Source organism: Elephas maximus, chromosome 10, assembly GCF_024166365.1.
Source record: "Elephas maximus indicus isolate mEleMax1 chromosome 10, mEleMax1 primary haplotype, whole genome shotgun sequence".
Lineage (NCBI taxonomy): Eukaryota > Metazoa > Chordata > Mammalia > Proboscidea > Elephantidae > Elephas > Elephas maximus.
Window position 1 is genome coordinate 27,890,864 of NC_064828.1, and position 14,724 is coordinate 27,905,587.

Below are 14,724 nucleotides of genomic sequence, written 5' to 3' on the forward strand. Positions count from 1 at the left end.
CATAGGCTAACAACAATAAAACACTAAACCCTGGCACTTATCACCTTACTAGGAATATATTAACAAGGTTTTATTTTTCATGGCACTTGTGATTAATTGCTAGTGGCTATATGGAGAACTAAATTAAAAAAGAAAATCTGAGGCTCGGTCTGAAAAAGTGACCTACTAGCAATGTCTCCTATGAGTTCAGGAAATGAATATGGCACCCCATTTACTATATATTTACCACTCTTGCTTCTCTCCCATCTTTTGAGGAGGGCTATAAGTGTTGGAGAAAAAGTTGGAAAGGTTACGTATAAGGATCAACACAAAAAATTTTCCTAGCACACTTGAGACTATGTTGGCCTCTCCTGTCTGGAGAGGAGATGAGAGGATAGAGGGGGTTAGAAGCTGGCAAAATGGACATGAAAAGAGAGAGCGGAGAGAGGGAGTGGGCTGTCTCATTAGGGGGAGAGCAAGTGGGAGTATGTAGCAAGGTGTATATAAGTTTCTGTGTGAGAGACTGACTTGATTTGTAAACTTTCACTTAAAACACAATAAAAAATTTAAAAAAAATTCCTAGCAAATGAGCATACCATGTATTGTTACTGAATTGCTGTTACAATGGTATAGGACCATAGTGATCCATAGGGTTTTCATTGGCTAATTTTTGAAAGTAGATCACCAGGCCTTTCTTCCTAGTCCTTAATCTGGAAGCTCTGCTGAAACTTGTTCTGCATCTTAGAAACACCCAAGCCTCCTCTGACAGACGGGTAGTGGCTGTGCACGAGGTGCATTGGCCGGGAATCCAACCCACATCTCCGACATGGAAGATGAGAATCCATTCACTGAACCGCCAATGTCCCCATTGTTACTAAGCTAACTGTTAGTATTATCGTTGTTATTGTTAACTGCCATTGAGTTGAACTGTCAGTATATTACTTGCTAATTATATTGCTTTGCCATAGAAGCTAACACTAGAGTGACCTCCATAATCTTCCTTTTATATTTTACTTTTAAAGTTTTATGTAGTAACAAAGGACTTAGCGAAATTCTAAATATTCAGAATGATTGCACGTTAAACTCCAAGAACCTTATCATCATTCAATACAGAGCATTAAGGATAGTGAAAGCATGTTCTCTCTTTCATACCTTATATAGTAAAAGGGTATTTTTCTCTACATTAAAGAAGAATAAGTCTATGAATTCATTTATAAACCTTGCTTGGGGTCTACACTGCTTTTTGGAAGCATTCAATCACTAAATTAATTATAAATATTCAGTTGTATGAAATCAAGTTAATAGAATATAGTTTTCCAAAGTCCATTATCTACGATAGGTTCATTTTCTATAAATGTACTCATCTTCCACCAACCAACCAGACTTAGTGCTTTCTTGAGAAATTTCTAGAGAAAATTCACATGACTATAAACGTGGCAGATTCACAATCCACTAAAATAATGAAAGTGTAAGTCCTTGCTCTAAACTCAAGGGAAAACCAACAAGATTTTTTAAATAATTCCCTCTGGTGGTTGATCACCAGTCAGCATCTTCTGCATATGTTTCCTGTCTTTGGTGTTTTTAACCAAAAAAATGATTATCATGTATATTCCTGGAGGTAAAAAAGATAGGCCACATATAACCAGACTCTCACTGTGTCTGAGTTTATGAAGCGGCCACTCCTCAGCTAGAGCTGGTAGGTTAAACAGCAGCGCTTACAGACTATTGCAATTGTGTACTCTAAGACGAGACATTTTACATAAAACTTAAAGCCGAATGAAAAATATATTATTCAGATCATAAGGGCTACAGTATAAAAGTAATCTTGGCTGACTAGTACCTGGATAACAGCATCCAGTCCCAGTGAGAAGCGGAAGAGTGACCCTGCAACTGACAAAGAAACCACACTCAGATTCTGCTCGGAAGGGTCAGTTTTATAGTTTGACCTTGGCTTTTGGAATATGAACAAGGATTCATTTAATCCACAGGTCAGAAAAAGACAAAATAGCTTAGAAGATATATATTTATGAAAAAATTAGGTTCTTCCTTGGCTAAGTTTAGCATCTGCTGATAGGTCTGAAATTTGATATAATAAAACTTTAGATCAGAAAATGGGAAATATTGACATTTTAATATGCAGTTTAGTCCTTTCATTTTTATGTTCCTGCATTTAATATTTAATTCAGAAAACATGTAAGAAATGCCCATTGAAAAACTGTGTTACATTTAAAACAATTTCTTCTTATTTTCCCCTGGAGTCTACACTGATTTTCTTGATATACAACTTTTTAGTCAATGTTGTTGTTGTTGTTAGGTGCCATCGAGTTGGTTCTGACTCATAGCTCCCTATGTACAACAAAACTGCCTGATCCTGAATACACTTGTCTAATTATACTGCTAATATATTCATTTTTTAATCATTTGTAACCCAAAGATTATTCACTATTTTTCTAAACCAAGTGATCCCTTTACACTTAATAAAAAACAATTCTTTTAACAAGTTTTGGCCTTTTTGATGTATGAGAAAAAGCCTTTTGTGCACATAAAAATAATATTTATTTAATATTATAAATAAAAATATTTTTAGAGGGAACACAGCAGAGAACCCCTGAGGCAGGAAGAGAGCAGTGGGATGCAGACCCCAAATTCTCATAAGACCAGACTTAATGGTCTCACTGAGACTAGAAGAACCCCAGTAGTCATGGCCGCCAGACCTTCTGTTGGCCCAGGACAGGAACCATTCCCAAAGCCAACTCTTCAGACATGGATTGGACTGGACAATGGGTTGGAGAGGGATGCTGGTGAGGAGTGAGCTTCTTGGATCAGGTGGACACTTGAGACTATGTTGGCATCTGCATGGAGAGGAGATGAGAGGGTAGAGGGGGTTAGAAGCTGGCAAAATGGACACGAAGAGAGAGTGGAGGGAGAGAGTGGGCTGTCTTATTAGGGCTAGAGTAACTGGGAGTATGTAGCAAGGTGTATATGGGTTTTTGTGTGAGAGACTGACTTGATTTGTAAACTTTCACTTATAAAAAAAAATTTTTTTATAGCACAATAAAAATTATAAAAAAGAAAACAAAAAAATATTTAGGTTTTGCATATTAAATGTTACATGCATATTATTTTAATTAAGAAAATAGTTACAGTGATTGTTTTGACAGCTAATCTGATATTTTGTTTTCTAAAAGTTTTCTTTGATAATATGTGAATGTTATCTGTGGATTAACTAGTCCATAGGTAGATTTACAAATTTGTGAAAAGAAAATATAACAAACACTCATGATGGCTAGAAATGATGTGGCCCTTTTTCTCATCAAAAATATATTTTTAAAAATGTAATCTACACATTTTCACATATACCAACTGTGCTATTTAAACACTTTAGTGGAAATGGATGGAAATGACTCTATCATTGAAAATAGATATATAGCACTGAACACCCTATATACAGTTCCTCTCTTGCCCCCAAGCAAGCCACCACAGTTGAAAGGAGTTGAGTAAATTTCATCTTTTAGTCACATATGTGGCATTAAAAGAGCCTACATAATCACAATACATTAGTCACAATATATTCATCCCCTTCTCAGATGCAGTTTTGCTAGGGAAACCAAGCCCTGCTTGAACCTATTGATTCCATTCTTCTCCCTTTTTTTTTTTTAGTTCATTGTCATTTATTCTTAGTCAAGTATAGACTATTAAATATTTGATTTTCCATTTGAGGTTAAACTGTGGCTTAAATTGGGAAGACTTCTTTTTCTTACTTAACATCATTTTTATTTGTGTCTTAATTAAAATATCTTTTTCAGATGTTAACTCATACTGAATGACTTAATCTATCAAAACAAGTTTAAATCTATGCATATGTAGACTTAGCTGGAATTTTTAAATATATATGCTTGTAAAAATTCTAAAATAATAAATACCCTTTTCTGTTTCTAATTTTCAAATTTTAAACTATGGAATTGCTTTCATGAATTTCCTCAAGATTTTCACCTGTTAATATTTTGAGATTGAGGACTGTATAGTTTTGAAAACAAATTCACAACTAGTATGTAGACTCAATTTACTACGTAAATAAGTATATTAATGATGATGACAATAAGTCTTTGTAAAGAAGAATACTAGGTAATTATATAATTATATTTAATAGAGCAAAATGCTTTCATTAACACCAATTCTTCTTACCAGTCTTCTGGAGTAAAATTCTTTGTTAATTCTCTTAGTCTGGATATTTTCCTAATTATTAAAAAATGAGGTAATGTTAAAGGACAGAATTATTCTAAAGGCATGTGCATAGTACATACATATGCACGATGAAACATACAAATGTATCCACATGTGTTACCCTATAAAGCCTTATAACATTCTGTGAGGTGGAAGAGTAATTATTTTATTTTTACAGAAGAGTAAATCAATGCATAAAAGAGTTGGCTATAGTTCCCTAGTAAATACAGAGGTCAGGACTAGAATTTAAACCTTGACTTTAACTCAGTTTCTTAAGAAATTCTAATATTTGAGCTAAACAATATCTTCTGAATATTTGATGGACTATTAAGACAAATAACTGAAAATCAGGCTAGATTTTCCACAATCTATTCTGGTGCCCTAGAAATAAGACATGTTATAAGTATGTGTGTGTGTGTGTGCGCGCGTTTGTATTATATCAGTAACAATTAAAAGAAGAAGAAGAAAGACAAAAAGAAAAAGAATGCTAGGACCTGGAAACTTAAGTCAAGTTGGAATCAAGAGATTACAAAACTGGAACCAAAAGATCTAAATCAAGACTTAAAAAGTAAGACAGAAGTGCACCAACAGTAGCAGCTCAATCTAGGAAAAAATGTACAGTACAAATGTCAAGAGTGTGAGAAACAGGAGAATAGACAGGAGTTAGCATGCACACAGTGTCAAATGTCAAAGAAAAGCATTAAGTGAAAGAAGGTAAGAATTCAGGAACCAAGGAAACGCAAACACTGCTTGCCTGGGATGAAAGGTATGATGGTTGGTCAGACTTTATAAATGCAGAGAGTGTAGAAGGACAAGAAATAAAGAACTCCAAATGGGAGACCAATAGCTCTAAATTCAGAAAAATAGGCAAAGGGCAGTTTAGTTCAGGAACTAAAGTATGAGATATACAGCATGAATCGCAAACAAACCAGACACTTAGAAACATGAATGTTCCTATCCAGAAATGCTCTAAGAAGTTTATTTTATTTTATTATTATAATATGGGAGGGGGGAATTAAAAACATATTATAGACTGTAGCTGGTTTAACCCTTCAGGAGTAAATGAAATCATTGGTGTATCTTTTGGGGATGAAAGGGAGGGTTAAGAATACAGGATGTCTGGTAGAAGAAAGTACCATCAAGTAGTTTGCTGAGTTAGGTATACAATTCAACTCATATGCACATATTTGAATATTTCAAATTGTAGTGAGGGTGAGGGGTAAACTATTGAATACTATGTACCAAAAAGCTAAATGACTATGTTCTTATCCATGTCAATGAATTCATTTGACTAGTTGTCACTTGATTTATTTTACTAATTGATCCATTGAATTCAGGGGTCATAAATTCATGTGAAGTCATAATCAAGTTAAATTTAAAGAATTTTGCAACACATTTTTCATCATTTGCATCTTTCTGGCTTTAAAAAATGTAGTGATGTGAATATTGTTTGCATTAATCAATTAAAATGTATTTTTCAAGAAATATCTGTGTTCTCTCTTTCTATAGGAATCAACTATACATTTTCTGCATCATGTCCACACCTTCAAAACTATAACAGGTTATGCCATGGATTGATTTATGTCCCCCCAAAAAATGTATGTATCAACTTTATTAGGCCATGATTCCCAGTATTCTGTGGTTGTCCTCCATTCTGTGATCGTAATTTTATGTTAATAAGGATTAGGGTGGTATTGTAACATCCTTACTAGGTCACTTCCCTGATCTAACATAAAAGGAGTTTCCCTGGGGTGTGACCTGCACCACCTTTTATCTCTCAAGGAAAGGAAAGAGAAGCAAGCCAAGATTTGAGGACCTCATACCACCAAGAAAGAACACAGGGAGCAGAGCATGTCCTTTGGACCTGGGGTCCCTGTGCCTGAGAAGCTCTTAGACCAGGGGAAGATTGAGGACAAGGAATCTTCCTCCAGAGCCAACAGAGAGAGAAACCATCCCCAGGAGATTACGCCCTGAATTTGGACTTGTAGCCTACTAGACTGTGAGAGAATAAATGTCTCTTTGTTAAAGCCATTCACTTGTGGTATTTCTGCTATAACAGCACTAGATGACCAAGACAGGTTAGTTGATGACTTCTTCCTGACTATCTCTATTTTAAATATATTCTCAAAACTCCTACGTAGACTAGATGGATATAAGAAACAGCTCAATGATATCTGAGTTTGTTTTATTAGGACTCACCAGCATTTGGGAAATTGAAATTTCTTTTTTTCATATTTTTGTTGAGCTATGAAGCAATTGTGGCAATTGTGGCAGGAAACCTTCTCATTGTGGTCACTGTAATCTTTGACTTTCACCTGCACTCTACACCTATGTATTTCCTCCTTGGAAATCTCTCCTTTCTTGATATGACTTTTTCAACAATCTCAACCCCTAAGATGATCACAGATTTCCTAAGAGAGAAGAAAACGATTTCCTTGTGGGGTTGCATGGTTCAAATATTCCTCCTCCACTTCTTAGGAGGCAGTGAGATGACTCTTCTCATAGTTATGGCTGTTGATCGGTACATTGCAATATGCAAGCCTCTTCACTACACAACCATCATGAACTGCCGGGTACTTGTGGGTTCTGTGCTGCTGTCCTGGGGTGTTGGTTTTGTGCACACTATGAGCCAGACAGTTTTTACTACCACCTTGCCTTTCTGCAGCCCCAGTGTGGTGGACAATATTTTTTGTGACCTTCCTCTAGTTCTAAAACTTGCCTGTACTGAGACCTATGTTCTGGAGTTACTGGTAATTGCTGACAGTGGACTGTTGTCTTTCATCTGCTTTGTTCTCTTGATTATTTCCTACACTGTCATTCTGGTGACCGTCCGACATCGGTCTCCTGGTGGACTCTCCAAGGCTCTGTCCACACTGTCTGCTCATATCACTGTGGTCACTCTGTCTTTTGGGCCATGTATCTTCATTTATGCTTGGCCATTTAGTAGCTTATCAGCTGATAAATTTCTTTCTGTGTTTTATTCAGTCATCACACCCTTACTGAACCCCATTATTTATACTTTGAGGAATCAGGAGATGAAAGCAGCCATTAGTAGACTCAGGACTGAGCATGTCAGCTCCAAATAGAACTTATAGACAACAATCACAATAATGAAGCTTTTAGTGTAAAACATATATAAATTACATCTCAGAATAAGTTCAATTTGTTTTGTGTACAATTTTTTAAAAAATATTCATAATGTATGTTGAAATTACCAGATGTTCCATCATTATTTTGAATAATTTTATTGAAATAATAGTTATATTAATGGAAATTCAATTCAGTTTTGAGATAATTTAATTGGAATATGTATTAAATAGAAAAACTACCCCATTAACTACAGTTGGAAACCCAGAAATGTCCAAGACTAAATTATCTTAAATAAAGGTAAATCAAATATGAGTCTGTATCATTTTAATTTAGAATGAAGTTTCTTTCAGCTAAGTTCCTTACATGACTAAATGTGCACAAAATTGTGTAAACTCATTTAAACCCACAAGTGCACACACACACATTTTTGAGACTTCTTGTATATGAAAGGATTATTATGTTTGAAAATTTAACAGGCTAGTGTTTATAAGTGGAACGATACACACAGTAAGTGTCATCCACTTACATGAAACACATAGTTATTTCATCCTGAAAAAAGAAATTCCACCTCATAAAATTACATGGAGCTGCATTCTACCTTCATTCATATTTGCATTCATATTTACTCCCATATATTTCTTTTGAGAATCAAGTGAAAGCATTACCGTTGTGCTAATCCCCAGGGAAAAAGAATAAATCAAGGCTATATATTTCAGGGAGTCATGTCACAACCCGTGGGTGGGGGGGCATATAGAAGCTGGTTAAATTTCATTAAAAAACTGAGTGAGGTGAGACCAAGATGGCAGAATAGTCAGATGCTTCCTGTCATCCTCTTACAACAAAGACTCGAAAAAACAAGTGAATCAAATACATATAACAGTCTAGGAACCATAATCATCAAAGACAAAGCTGAAGATTTTGACTAAGAGGCAGGCGGAAGGAGAGCCAATTCAAAAGCAGCAGAAACAAGGAAGTACAGATCTTGGGATCTCCAGCACCCTGCTAGCTAAGTCTGCACAGAGCACTTGGGCTGAGGCAAGCAGTACATCCAAAGCCTAGGCTCACCACATAGGGTGCAGCCAAACAGCAGCAAATCTGCATGCATCTTGAGAACCAAGTAGGAACGACCCCAGACTCCCCCTAGAGCTTCAAAGAAAAGAAGCACTTCCTTTCCCTCACCAGCCCCCCATCCTGTTCCTCTCCATAACCAGCACTGTGGCATTCAATAACACCATGACCCCTAAGCTGGAAACTCAGGGCTGGTAGGGAGGCCCTGCCCCTTTACCCAGCCACTGGTGTAAAGAGTCCATGCCCAGTCCTTGTGGACCCATTTAACACTGCACGCCTCGTTAACATAAAGCAGCAGGGCATATGCCTGAATCCCATTTTCACCTGCAGCAACCAAAGGGGAACTGCAGATTCCTGATATTTAATAATTCCCCACCCCCTAAGCAGGGGCCTCACCCACCCAAACTGGGGACTTGAGGGCCAGTGGTACCATTCACTCCATCTAGCCACCCACGAAAAGAGTCTGAGAATTAGTGGGTTCTCCCAGTCCCTCCAGCCAACAGAGCTGGTGCTCAAGGACTAGCTGTACTACCCTCCCACTATGTGCTCTAGGGGACAGGGACAAACCCTCCATCTAGGCACTGGGGAGCAGCTGTCAGTTCCCTGCCTTGCTGCACACATAGCCCCCTTCTGTAGTCAGAGACCTGCGCCTGTTCTAAACACCCCCATGCAGCCCTGCCCACCTAGGACTGTAGGTGAGAGTCTGCAACCCACTCACTGACTGATGACCTGAACACCTGTGGCTTGAATAACTACCCCACAAGACAAGTGAGCAGACTCCTGAACTCATACACCCTGTAGCTGCTCTAATCACCTGGAGGCAGAACACAACAGCTTCAAAAATGCCAACGACCAAAGTAGCTCATGAATCCAGCCAATTTGAGCGTATCAAAATGAAACAAAACAAAAATACAGGAGGTGGTGAGTAAATACACAACAAGTATAATCTAATAACTTATTGATGCCTCAGAAACCATAATAGAGTAGTGGTTAAGTGCTCTGGCAGCTAACCAAAAAGTCAGCAGTTGAATCCACCAGGCATTCCTTGGAAACTCTATGAGGTGGTTCTACTTTGAGCTACAGGGTCACTATAAGTCAGAATCAACTCAATGGCAATGGGTTATTGATGCCTCAGAGACAATAGTCAATATCAAATCACATAATAAAACAGGCCAAGATGGCTCCAGCAAGTGACCAAAAGAAAGAGCCAGAAAACTTTCCAGAGGGCAATAAGGCAATGGAACTACCTGAGAATGAATTCAAAAGAATAATATATAGAACTCTCCAAAAGGTCAGGAAGGAAATTAGGCAAAACTCAAACCAAGCCAAGGAACACAAAGACAAAGCAATAGAAGAATTCAGGAAAACAATACAATGACAGAATAAACAGGTTGCTAGAAACTATACAGAGACAACTGGAAACCCAAAAGATTAATAATAAAATTTCAGAATTGGACAGCTCGATAGAGGCCATAGCAGCAGAATTGAGAAAGTAAAAGTCAGAATTAGTGAGATTGAAGATAAATCCCTTGACACCAATTTGTTTGAGGAAATAATCAGAAAAATGTATAAAAAAAAAAAAAATGAAGAAAGCCTATGAAATATGTGGGATATTACCAAGAGGAAACAACTACCAGGTCTGGAGTACTAGAACAGGGAGGATAACAGAAAACACAGAGAGAATTGTTGAAGATCTACTGGCAGAAAACTTCACTAATATCATGAAAGATACCTACCCAAGAAGCTCAATGAACTCCACACAGGGTAGACCCCAAAAGAAAGCCACCAGCACATATCATAATCAAACTTGCCACACCAAGGACAGAGAAAGAATCTTGAGAACTGTTAAGAACAAACAAAAAGTCACCTAAAAAGGAGAACAAATAAGACTACTCTGACTACTCACTAGAAACCATGCAGGCAAGAAGGCAATGGGATGACATACATAAAGCCTTGAAAGAAAAAAAATGCCAGCCAAGAATTACATATCTGACAAAACTGTCTCTCAAATGTGATGGCAAAATTTGGTCATTTCCAGATAAATGGAAATTAAAGAAATTCATAAAAAACTGACCAAAATTACAAGAAATATTAAAGGGAGTCCTCCAGTTAGAGAACAAACAACATCAGACAACAATCCAAGACTAGGACACAAGACAGATCAACCAGCTATCAACCCAGATAGGGAATTAATAAAAACAAATCAATGCCAAAAGGCCAAATACAGGAAACCAGAGACATCAATTCATAAATGATAATGTCAAAACAAAAAAGCAGGAATAAACATTTGTAGCCACAGAACTTCCAAATTGAGAGAAGATAAGGCGATATCAAAAATTCAAGACTGATTTAGATAACCTAAGGTAAATTTCAAGTTAACCAAAAAGGAAGCTAAAAAAACTACCCATCAAAATAAAAAAGAAGAAAAACATAGACTCGGCAAACACAAAATCAAAAATAATGAAAGAGATGAAAAGAAAATACATAAACAAAAAGAACCCAACAAAGCAAATTAAGCAGAACAAAGAATCTGGCAATACCACAAAAAAAAAAAAAAAAACACATGAAATGACTGCAATAAACTCATACCTATCAATAATTACACTGAATGTAAATGACCTAGATGCACCAGTAAAGACACAGATAGTGACACAGTGAATAAAAAACATGATCCGTTTACATGCTGTCTACAAGAGACATAACTTAGACACAAAGACATAAACAAACTAAAACTCAAAGATGAAAAGAATATATGTCAAACAAACTATAATCAAAATAGAGCAGGAGTGGCAATGTTAATCTCGGATAAAATAGGCTTAAGTAAAGTTCTTCAAAAAGATGAAGAGGACACTATATAATGATTAAAGGGTCAATACAGCAGGATGACATGACCATAATAAATACATGCACACCAAAAGACAGGGCTCCAAAATACATAAAACAAATTCTAACAGCATTGACAAGAGAAATGGGCAGCTCAAAAAATAATAAGAGAAGACTTCAACACATCACTTTCAATGAAGTATAGAACATCCAGAAAGAAACTCAATAACGATACAGAAGATCTAAATGTCACAATGAAACAACTTGACCTCACAGACATATACAGAACACTGCACCCAACAGAAGCCTAGTAAACATTCTTTTCCAAGTCATATGGTACAGTCTATGGACTACAACACACTTTAGGCCACAAAACAAACCTTAACATAATTCAAAACACTGAAATAATACAAAGCATCTTCCCTGATCATAATGCAATAAAAGTAGAAATCAATAACAGAAACAGCAAAGGAAAAAAATCATATATATGGAAATAATACCTTGCTTAAAAACTGTTGCCTTATAGAAAAAATCAAGGATGGAATAAAGAAATTCATAGAATCAAATGAGAATGAAAACACATCTTACCAAAACATTTGGAACATAGCAAAAGCAGCGCTCAGAGGTCAATTTATAGCAATAAATGCACACATCAAAACAGAAGACCAAATTCAAAATATTAACCTTACAGCTGCAACAAATAGAAAGAAAGCACCAAAAGAAGCCCAAAAGTCACCAGAAGAAAGGAAATAATAAAAATAAGAGCAGAAATAGAGAATAGAAAAACAACTAAAAGAATTAACAAAACCAAAAGTTGGTCTTTGAAAACATCAAAAAATTCACAAACCCCTGGCCAAACTGAAAAAAGAAAAAGAGAGGAAGCAAATAACCCCAATAAGAAGTGAGATAGGTGATACTACAACATACCCAACTGAAATAAAAAAGGACCATAACAGAACATTGGAAACCCTGGTGGTGTAGTCATTAAGAGTTACAGCTGCTAACCAAAATGTCGGCAATTCGAATCCACCAGGCACTCCTTGGAAACCCTGTGGGGCAGTTCTACTGTGTCCTATAGGGTCGCTATGAGTCAGAATCGACTCAATGGCAATGGGTGCTTTATAACAGAATACTATGAAAAATTGTATTCTAACAAATTTGAAAACCTAGAAGAAGTGCACATTTCTAGAAACACACTACCTACCTAAACTAAAAGCAAAAGCATACAGATTTTCTAGACGCATCCAAACACTTTGAGGGACCAAGTAGCGGGGCTGGGGCCTAGGGAACATAATCTGGGGGGACATCTAGGTCAACTGGCATAACATAATTTATAAAGAAAATGTTCTACATCCCATTTTGGTGAGTAGCGTCTGTGGTCTTAAAAGCTTGTGACCGTTAGAGAAATGCAAATTAAAACTACAATGGGATTCCATCTCACTCCAACAAGGCTGGCATTAATCCAAAAAACACAAAATAATAAATGTTGGAGAGGCTGTGGAGGGATTGGAACTCTTATACACTGCTGGTGGGAATGTAAAATGGTACAACCACTTTGGAAATCTATCTGGCATTTTCTTAAAAAGTTAGAAATACAACTACCATAAAAAAAGAAAAAAAATTTTTTTTTTCTTTTTTTGAAATCCCACTCCTTGGAATATACCCTAGAGAAATAAGAGCCTTTACACGAACAGATATATGCACACCCATATTTATTGCAGCTCTGTTTACAATAGCAAAAAGCTGGAAGCAACCAAGGTGTTCATCAACGGATGAATGGTTAAATAAATTATGGTATATTCACACAATGGAATACTACACATCGATAAAGAACAGTGACGAATCTGTGAAACATTTCATAACCTGGAGGAACCTGGAAGGCATTATGCTGAGTGAAATTAGTCAGATGCAAAAGGACAAATATTGTATAAGACCACTATTATAAGATCTTGAGAAATAGTATAAACTGAGAAGAACACATACTTTTGTGGTTACGAGGGGGGGAGGGTGGGAGAGGGCTATTTACTGCTTAGTTTTTTTTAGTAGATAAGAACTACTTTAGGTGAAGGGAAGGTCAGTTCAACTGGACTGGACCAAAAGCAAAGAAGTTTCTGGGATAAACTGAATGCTTCAAAGGTCAGTGGAGCAAGGGCAGTGGTTTGGGGACTATGGCTTAAGGGGATTTCTAAGTCAATTGGCAAAATAATTCTATAATGAAAACACTCTGCATCCCACTTTGAAGTGTGGCGTCTGGGGTCTTAAATGCTAACAAGCGGCCATCCAAGATGCATCAAATGGTCTCAACCCACCTGGATCAAAGGAGAATGAAGAACACCAAGGTCACATGACAACTATGAGCCCAAGAGACAGAAAGGGCCACATGAACCAGAGATTTACATCATCCTGAGACCAGGAGAACTAGATGGTGCCCGGCCACAACCGATGACTGCCCTGACAGGGAGCACAACAGAGAACCCCTGAGGGAGCAGGAGAACAGTGGGATGCAGACCCCAAATTCTCATAAAAAGACCAGACTTAATGGCCTGACTGAGACTAGAAGAATCTTGGCGGTCATGGTCCCCAAATCTTCTTTTGGCCTAGAACAAGAACCATTCCCGAAGACAACTCATCAGACATGGAAGGGACTGGACAATGGGTTGGAGAGAGATGCTGATGAAGAGTGAGCAACTTGTATTAGGTGGACGCTTGAGACTGTGTTGGCATCTTCTGTCTGGAGGGGAGATGGGAGGGTAGAGAGGGTTAGAAACTGGAAAAACTGTCAGCAAAGGAGAGACTGGAAGGAGGGAGTGGGCTGACTCATTAGGGGGAGAGTAAGTGGGAGTATAGAGTAAGGTGTATATAAGCTTATATGTGACAGACTGACTTCATTTGTAAACTTTCACTTAAAGCACAATAAAAATTATTAAAAAAGAAAAAAAAAAAGCTTGTGAGTGGCCATCTAAGATACATCCATTTGTCACATCCCACCCGGGACAAAGAAGAATGAAAAAAACCAAAAAACAGAAGGAAAATGCTAGCCCAAAGGAGTTAAAGGACCACATGAACCAGTGACTCCACCAGCCTAAGACCAGAAGAACTGGTTGATGCCCGGCTACCACCAATGACCACTCTGACTGGGATCAGAACAGGGTCCCAAACAGAGCAGGAGAAAAATGTAAAACAGAATTCAAATTCACATAAAAAGACCAGACTTACTGGTCTGACAGAGCCTGGAGGAACCCTGAAACTATGGCCCCCCCAACGCTCTGCTAACCTTGAACTGAAAGCATTCTCCAAGCCCACTTTTTAGACAAAGATTACAGAGGCTTATGAAAAAAAAAAAAAATAGCACGTGTGAGGAACCTGTTTCTTAGATCAGCAAAACATATGAGACCAAATGGGCAGGTCCTGCTCAAAAGCAGGGTGAGAAGGCAGGAAGACACAGAAACTGGACAAATGGACACATAGAATACAGTGGAAAAGGGTATCGTGCTGTCACATTGTGGTGATTGCAACCAACGTCACAAAACAATACGTGTG

At 37.4% G+C, this 14,724-nt stretch overlaps 1 pseudogene; it reads left to right on the forward strand.

Moving 5' to 3' along the window:
* The first annotated feature begins 6,349 nt into the window (after window positions 1-6,349).
* On the forward strand, window positions 6,350-7,289 carry LOC126084705 (olfactory receptor 4L1-like; annotated as a pseudogene).
* The last annotated feature ends 7,435 nt before the right edge of the window (window positions 7,290-14,724 follow it).